General features: G+C 36.0%; 1 protein-coding gene and 1 long non-coding RNA gene across 3 annotated transcripts in view; one reads left to right on the forward strand and one right to left on the reverse strand.

Moving 5' to 3' along the window:
* Positions 1 to 7,739, reverse strand: part of LOC136686953 (uncharacterized) — a 29,552-nt gene extending 21,813 nt beyond the window's left edge. For both annotated transcript variants that reach the window (XM_066661080.1, XM_066661079.1), the window contains exon 1: positions 7,605 to 7,739. The gene's annotated coding sequence lies outside the window, so the exon portion shown is untranslated. The remainder of the gene's footprint in view (positions 1 to 7,604) is intronic.
* Positions 1,793 to 8,682, forward strand: LOC136686954 (uncharacterized). Its single transcript, XR_010800395.1, has 3 exons — positions 1,793 to 1,912; positions 2,915 to 3,017; positions 8,240 to 8,682. It is a non-coding gene; the product is annotated as an uncharacterized lncRNA (long non-coding RNA).
* The last annotated feature ends 405 nt before the right edge of the window (positions 8,683 to 9,087 follow it).

Below are 9,087 nucleotides of genomic sequence, written 5' to 3' on the forward strand. Positions count from 1 at the left end.
GCCGTTATCGCTCTCCTGAATGTAGAGCAGGTTCCTACCTAAATAACCTGATAGAGAAAATAGCAAAATAAGTCAATATTACCCACATATGGAGCAGGCATAAAGCTATATCATCACTTTTCAGGATTTTGAACATTTACAGAGAGAGAGAGAGAGAGGAAGCCTTGCATGTCTTTTATTATTAACACTAGGGTTTGGTTTCATAAACACATTAGACTGGTTTCCAGTGTGCAAACAGACCGAAGAGCAGCAAATAGTGAGGAATTTTATAAAAATGTTGTTTAATTACAATCGTGAACATCACCTTTAACAATAAAATAAGGCATGTCCAATGCAGATTACGTGCTGCGTTGGTAATATACCTGCACATGCCTCCTTGTTTGCTTAATCATCACAAGTCATCTAATTTTTTTTTGGAATGCCCCACTCTTCCATTAAAGTAGTTTTTGCTTCAGTCAAGTTCTCAGCAGAATGAGACTTTGGGAATTTTCCCCACTTTTAACTGAAAAGTTGACAACTCATCCTTCTTGTTTATAAAGGGACATGTGACTGACAAATGTGCATCTATATTTACAAATGTTCAGAATTTATACATAAGGCTCACAGCTGTGACATTTCCCCCCTTTTCTTTGGCCTTTTTATTGTTTGTTTGTTTTTTACCTGTATGTACTTAGCTTCCACCATACCTTATTTTCAAAAGAGCATGACATTAACGGCGCCCAGAAGTGGTTACAGACAATGAATGACTGAATTATATTAACAGGATCTAAAATACCTACAAACTGTGGGCTGTGCCATACCGTTATTGTGTGCAATCATATCGCAAACATTAAATAATAAAAAAAACTCCCCAAATCCAGTCTCACCTACAATAATGAAGAGCTGTGAATTGATAACAATTATTACCTATAAAAATTATTAACCTAGTCAATTATTTGTTGTCTGGGACTTGAAACAAAACAAAAAATGCACCTCTTAGTATTAATAGTATTTTCAAGGTATGCATTGTCATAAAACAAAGTTGCATTGTTTTGATGATTTGATAGTGTCAGCTGACGTCACGATGCAGGGTAGCCACCATTTTAGTTATCCACTCATTACATATCAAGAAATATATGTATGGATCCCTGACCCATTTATCCACGTCACTTTTGTAAACAGAGCTCTGTTCGTCTGTGTCAATCAGAGGAGGAAGTCAGGCTGCGTCCTAATAGTCCTACATAGTGCACATTACACATAATAATAGATAAAAAAATATCAACGCTCCACTGCATATAATTTCAAACTTACCTGATAACCTAATAGCTCACTAAAAATTATTTTCGACATATAGTGCACATGAGTAGAGCCATCCCTGATCACACATGTTTTCAGACAATGAGAACTTAATTAAACTTATAGTGCAGGGAGAGGAGCTGTGTATGAGATAAATATATCCATCTTTCCCATCAGTACCAAATACACCCATCACCTGGAAAAAAAAAACGTGATGAAATTTCAAAAACAATTTTATACAATTAAAATGTTCTTTCTAAATAGGTCACAGCCGATCATTTAGTAAAACTGATAAAACACAATCAATTTCAGTCACTGTCTGTTTATCCTTAATCATAATATTCTTTAAAACAATTTACATTATTTGATGGTAAAAGTTCAAAACGTTCTCAAACTTCAGAACGCCATAGGTTTTTGCTGGTTCCATTCTACTCCCTGATCGTCTCGGTTTGTTTGTTTCTCTCTGTGTTAATCCTTAAACGACGCTCAAAATTTTAAATCAGGCCCTGAATCATGTAGCATAGCTACTCGATTTGCGCGATCTGCTCGCCCGACGTGGACTGCGCATGCGCAGACTTTCACAAATGTAGCTTATAGCAGCAGTTTTCCAAAACAGAGAGGACCTTTGTCTTAAAGCGTGAGTAACTTTAACACAAATACACATTAGTTAGTCTTTCTTCACGGTACTTTACAGTTTTAATCAACTGGAGCACTTGTAAAGTGTGTTTATTTTGAGTCCGTGTAGATACGTAGAAGTATCCTGCAGTTTAAACAAATCACGACGAACAACGATGTGGGATAAACATATTGTTCCACCAGAAGGGGCTGTATCTAAAGTTCTGTTTGTAAATGTACATATATAATATTTAGGTGATATTAATAATTTTATTCAATACACTTTTTATAAACTTCAGAGAATGTTTCTTCACCATTTGTTAGATCTCTAGTCGGTTTGCACTCTTCAAAAATGTCTGTTGTTTGTACAAAGCCCTGGCTTGGTAAATGGGAAAGAAACTGGGTTTGGGCATTTGGGGTCCGTTTGGACAGTGGAGAGACCTCCAAATGTTGACAAGCATGAAAAGAGATGTTGAGGATGTTGCTATATTCCTTCTCTGTAGGTGGGTAATATTGACTTACTATGCTTTCCATTTGCCTTGTGTGTCAGATGTTGGCGCTGGTTATGACATCACACCCGAACTGACTGTATAAAGCCCTGGAGGCACTACATGACTTTTAAAGTCGGGCCAGATTATAAACAGACTGGGTATTTCACACTACACAACTGGTTTGTGGCAAGTTTTATGGAGAAGGGAAAAATGTCAGGCACACGCTACACGACTGGGGATAACACACTACCTGGCCCCAAACACCCGAACTAAACACGCAACGCGTGTTACCTAGAAGACACACACAAACATAGACCTACAATTCGCTGCTATTTGTGTAGACGAACAAAGAAAAATATGTAAAAATGTCTTTGGGTTGTGGATGTGAAGACTTGGTCAACATGGTCTCTACACACTGCAGAGGGAGCTTGAGGATATTAGAATAACACATACTTGAGGCTATGTTCCATTTTAAATGCTTTTGAAACATTGCTCCTTCATATGCCCCCGACAAATGCGTCCTTCTTTTCCAGAAAAACAAAGGATGCAACAAGACTTTCACCAGCTGAGATATCCCATGGTGCATTGCGTGCCACGAGGATTTCAGAATATTGAGATGTCAGCAGAGTGAACGGGGTACTTAACATCAAATCATTATTGATACAAATATTAAGAAGGAAAACATACTCAAATGTTTAAATTGTTTAAGAAGCAATGAGCAGTTTAGTAAACTATAGGAACATTTTGTGTTTATGTAACTCCTGTGGTGTTAAACGACACAGGTTTGAGGTAAATACACAGCAACTGAAACTGAAGCAGAACACAATTATTTCTGTAAAATATTGTTTATAGGGGAGTGCTATTGAGATCCACTATAATAAAACACTTTCATCTTCAGCTGTAATAAATTGAGAAAAACAATTAAATGAAAGTTTCTGGCTCCACCTTCAAGGCACAGGAGCGAACAGGAGTGGAATTTAGTGATGGTAACAGCAGTCAAATAGGAAATCCACCATAGACTGTACCATTTTTAGCCTTTGAAGGACACAAAGTCCGTAAAACACAAAAAGCATGCGTCAGATCTTGGTATTCAATGTCCTGGACATTGTTGGCATTGAGAGATTTTATGACTTGAGTGTTTCTTATGTATACATGCTGGGTGTTTCCACAAGCTACATGAAAATGTCCGGCCACTGTAACTTTGGCCATTAAGTTGGTTGCTTGGCTCATTTACCTGACAGTATGGGTCAGGAAACCTCACCCCATTACTAAGAGTTAGCTTATTAATGTAGGACAATCTCTCTTTTACTCATAAGCTAATAAAATAACTGGTAAAAACCATGTTGATTGGCTATATTCCCATTTTCCTACACTTGAAACCACTATACACACTGTGACTTTTTGACACCAATTAAGCTCCACCCACAAACCAAATCTTTTCTGTTTGCAATAAATAAATAAATAAATAAATAAATAATGGTCTATAGCAGTGTAAAATGCATTCTTGGACATCTGACTCTGTCAAGTCTGAAGAAGTCACGTCCCAATGTATCCTCGGGCAGAGCAACAACACTTTCGGGTATTTGAACTTGCCTGGATGTGGTCTTTTAAATGGAACAGTACTTGGGCTGAGACAGATGACGTTTCCCAAAAACACGAGAACAAGTACAGACGAGAACACATGACGCAGCTGTAGTGTCTTGCAGCCATGAAATGACCAAGTGAACAGAGTTGATGTTATATTTTACCAGATCCAAAAAGCCCCATTGCCCTTCTAAAAATCTCCATGACCAGAGACGGAGAGGAAATATTTCACTGCGGTTAAGCCAGCCGCCGTTTGAGAAAACACGGTTAAACTAGCCGCACGTCAAATTTTAGTGCGCGTATACTAGTGACAAACCGGTAATACTCAATGCGCGTGAAGACCTGAGCTTATGCCCTTCATTTTAAAGAAAGTAACAGCATTTAACCGGTTTATATATTGGTCATTTCTAGTAAGTAGTCCAAACAATCAATAGATATCAGTTCAGGGTTTACTACACTATGTATCTATGAAGTATGAAGTGATTTTACTGTATAGTTTTTATGTAAATGACATTCAAAATCCCTATAATTGTCCATTGTTTTTTAACATAAGTCAAGTTCACTGCTTCATAATATAGTTATTTTGAATAAGTAGTCCACACAACCAACAGATATCAGTTCAGAGTGTACCACACTATGTACCATATGAAGTGATTTTACTGTATAGTTTTTGAGTAAATGATATTCAAATCACAATAATTCTCCATTGTTTTTAATGACGACTCAAGTTTACTGCTTTATAATATGGTCATTTCTAATAAGTAGTCCATACAATCAACAGATATCAGTTCTGTGTTTGCCATACTATGTGCCTTTAAAATATGAAGTGATTTTACTGTATACTTTTTGAGTAAATGACATTCAAATTCACAATTAATCTCCATTGTTTTTAATGACTCTAGTTTACTGCTTTATAAAAGTTATTTTGAATAAGTAGTCCACACAACCAGATATCAGTTCAGTGTGTACCACACTATGTACCTATAAAATATGAAGTGATTTTACTGTATAGTTTTTGAGTAAATGATATTCAAAATCCCTATAATTGTCCATTGTTTTTAATGTTAACTCAAGTTTACTGCTTTATAAAATGGTTATTTTGAATAAGTAGTCCACACAACCAACAGATATCAGTTTTGTGTGTGCCATACTATGTACCTATAAAATATGAAGTGATTTTACTGTATAGTTTTTGAGTAAATGACATTCAAATTCACAATTAATCTCCGTTGTTTTTAATGATGACTCAAGTTTACTGCTTTATAAAATAGTTATTTTGAATAAGTAGTCCACACAACCAACAGATATCAGTTCAGTGTTTACCACACTATGTACCTATGAAATATGAAGTGATTTTACTGTATAGTTTTTGAGTAAATGACATTCAAAATCACAATAATTGTCCATTGTTTTTGAACACAAGTCAAGTTCAATGCTTTATAATATGGTCATTTCTAATAAGTAGTCCATAAAATCAACGGATATCCGTTCAGGATTTACTATACTATGTATCTATGAAATATGAAATGATTTTACTGTATATTCTGTATGTAAATGACATTCAAAGTCCCCATAATTGTCCATTGTTTTTTAACATGAGTCAAGTTCCCTGCTTTATAATATGGTCATTTCTAATAAGCAGTCCATAAAACCAACAGATATCCGTTCAGGATTTACTATACTACGTATCTATGAAATATGAATTGATTTTACTGTATAGTTTGTATGTAAATGACATTCAAATTCCCCATAATTGTCCATTGTTTTTTAACACGAGTCAAGTTCCCTGCTTTATAATATGGTCAATTTTACTTATTACTACTTATTAGAAATGACCATATTATAAAGCAGTACACTTGAGTCATCATTAAAAACAATGGAAAATTATGGGTATTTTGAATGTCATCTGCTCAAAAACTATACAGTAAAATCACTTCATATTTCATAGGTACATAGTATGGTACACCCTGAACAGATATCTGTTGGTTTTATGGACTACTTATTAGAAATGACCATTTTATAAAACATCAAACTTGAGTCATCATTAAAAACAATGGAGAATTATTGTGATTTGAATGTCATTTACTCAAAAAGTATACAGTAAAAGCACTTCATATTTTATAGGTATATAGTATGGCAAACACAGAACTGATATATGTTGGTTGTGTGGACTACTTTTTCAAAATTACCATTTTATAAAACATCAAACTTGAGTCATCATTAAGAACAATGGAAATTATGGGGATTTTTAATATCATTTACCCAAAATTTATACAGTAAAATCACTTCATATTTTTTAGGCACATATTGTGGTACACCCTGAACTGATATATGTTGTTTGTGTGGACTACTTATTAGAAATGATCATTTTATAAAGCAGTAAACTTGAGTCATCATTAAAAACAATGGAGAATTATTGTGATTTTGAATGTAATTTACTCAAAAATTATACAGTAAAATCACTTCATATTTTAAAGGCACATAGTATGGCAAACACAGAACTGATATCTGTTGGTTGTATGGACTACTTATTAGAAATGACCATATTATAAAGCAGTAAACTTGAGTTAACATTGAAAACAATGGACAATTATAGGAATTTTGAATGTCATTTACATAAAAACTATACAGTAAAATCATCTCATACTTCATAGATACATAGTGTAGTAAACCCTGAACCGATATCTGTTGATTGTATGGACTGCTTACTAGAAATGACCAATATATAAACCGGTTAAAGAAAGTGAAGCATACATTTGAAAGGTGTCAGTACTGTGTTTTGTGTGTTTTATACGATGAAGGTGAATAACAACATAATTGAAAGGTGTAAATACCATTGTTTGTTAGTTTTAAAGAAATTGAGGTAGATTCATTTGTGTTTCTCCATGGCGTGTGTGTGTTTAAAACAAAACAATGAGTAAACATTGTGTTTAAAACGCCTCGCATATTCACCTATTTAAGGTGGAACAGAGAAATAAAGCTTAGTACTACACAGCAAATATAAGAGTTTTACTAGAGGTAGATGTTTTAGTGACATGATGAGCACTTGGTCGAATGTTTAACTGGATAAAATGGGAAATAAGAAGTGTTTCAATACGTGGTTTGTTTATGAAACCTGGCGCTAGCTTTAGCTTCGCATAGCTGTTTAAGGTGGAAACGAGTATTCAGTAAGAAGCTGGAGAATAACGCAAATGAGACTCTTAAACGGATTCATTCAAGGTGGAACTAAACTCTTGAATACGAATGTTCTGAATAAGAAGCAAGGATCTCCCTCCTAAAATGACATTTATGGTTGAAGCGAAAATAACACCAGTCCTGTTTAAATTTTTAATGTGGTTTAGACAGTACTTTTTTTTTGCCGTTTTTGCCTTTCACTTAAGTAGGTAAATGATAAACCCCAGCCTTGTCTAGTCAAAATATTTAATGTAAAACACCAGTACGGTGCCATTCCCACATTTAAAAATCGAAAGTGCTTTGTATGTAACGGACATTTCCTTCTGGTCCGCACCTGAAACATCGTTCACTGAGTGTCCGGATCAGTTTAGGAGTGTTCAGACTTATGTCATATATATAGGTCATATTATATAGACAATGTGAACAGCAGAAAAGAAAAAAGAATCAGATTTGGCCCACTTTTACCTGCTGTGTGAACGTAGCCTATGACACTCGCCTGAAAGCGCCTCACGGAAGAATCCGTTAATGCCGGTGTTGTGCCGAGGGCGTTGAACTGGAGCGGTGGACCCGCAGATGATTTCCCAGGTTTGTTGTCCTGGCACCTTTTACCTCCACCGTTTTATTGCAAATCCGACTGTTCTGAAGAGTGGTGCTACCTTGTCAAAATGTACCACTTTTACACTTACAGTTGTTTAAATAAAACACACACTCTGATAGCCCTGTGAAGGACTGGCGCCCCCTCCTGGGTGTGATCCCACATTGCGCCCAGTCACTCCAGGTAGACTCCGGACCCACCGCGACCCTGAACTGGATAAGGGCTACAGACGATGAATGAGTGAATGATAAATGTAGTGTATCAAAAATTCTGCCGACAGAAGTATGAGCAGGAGATATGCACAGACTAAATCTGTTACTCATTTGTGTCACCATTTGTTAAAAAAAAATACATGTAATTTATTATATGTGATTTATAGCCCCTGAATGAACAAGGTTATGCTCCATAGAGGGTGTGACCCACATGGGAGCGGCTAGGTTTAAAAGAAGCTCTGTATACTATCTCTGATACATTGAGTTTAAATATAACAGCTATTTCGTTACAGGAAGAAAAATCACTGGAATAAATGACTGACACCTACTTTCATTGAGCAATGGAGCAGCTCAAAGGCTTGAGTCAATGGCAGGAAGCAGTGACTGGAGAGCTGAGGAATGAAAATTGACATGGGGAAGCACAAGCCTAGCCAGACCTACCTGTGGCTACACGCATTCTACAGAGCAGTGACTGCAAATTTGACCCACGTGTTATCCATCGTTCCTGTGAAAACTGTTGACAAGTGCAGATCTAAATATGAGTTCCAGTAAACCTGATCCCTCGATGTGATTAAACAACAGCTCATGCTGCAGTGTTGCTATACTTCCACAAGGAGGCAATATCATTCTGCTCCTGAAGGCACAAAGAAAGTCAATAGCTCTGTCCAAGCTCTCTATGATTCTCATATATTTTGTCAAACATGACATTCATGTTCAACTACATTTGGGGGGAAACTACCCCTTTTGCAATTAATAAATAAAAGTATTTATCAGTAAATTGGAATATTTAAAATACATTTTAGGTGCAGCACAGTGACACAACAGCTAGCGTTGCTGGGTTTCGGACCAGGGTTTGTGGCTTCAATCTCTGCCTTGAGTCAACGTCTGTGAGGACATCTGTATGGGTTTTCTTCTGGATGCTTATGTTGTCATTCCAAGATGTTTTGCCATTAGGTTCAGCAAGTGAGACACTTGAATTTTTCTTAATCATTTTATAAAACATGAGCCTGATTTGCAAAAACAACATCCAAATATGATGAAGACAGGTGGTTATTATTCCATGATATCTAAACCTATAATTGAGTTGTTTCTGCTTTATGAAAAATTGCTAACACACCCAGGCCACAGGGTGTCGGTGTAA

This window comes from Hoplias malabaricus, chromosome 2 (assembly GCF_029633855.1).
Source record: "Hoplias malabaricus isolate fHopMal1 chromosome 2, fHopMal1.hap1, whole genome shotgun sequence".
NCBI lineage: Eukaryota > Metazoa > Chordata > Actinopteri > Characiformes > Erythrinidae > Hoplias > Hoplias malabaricus.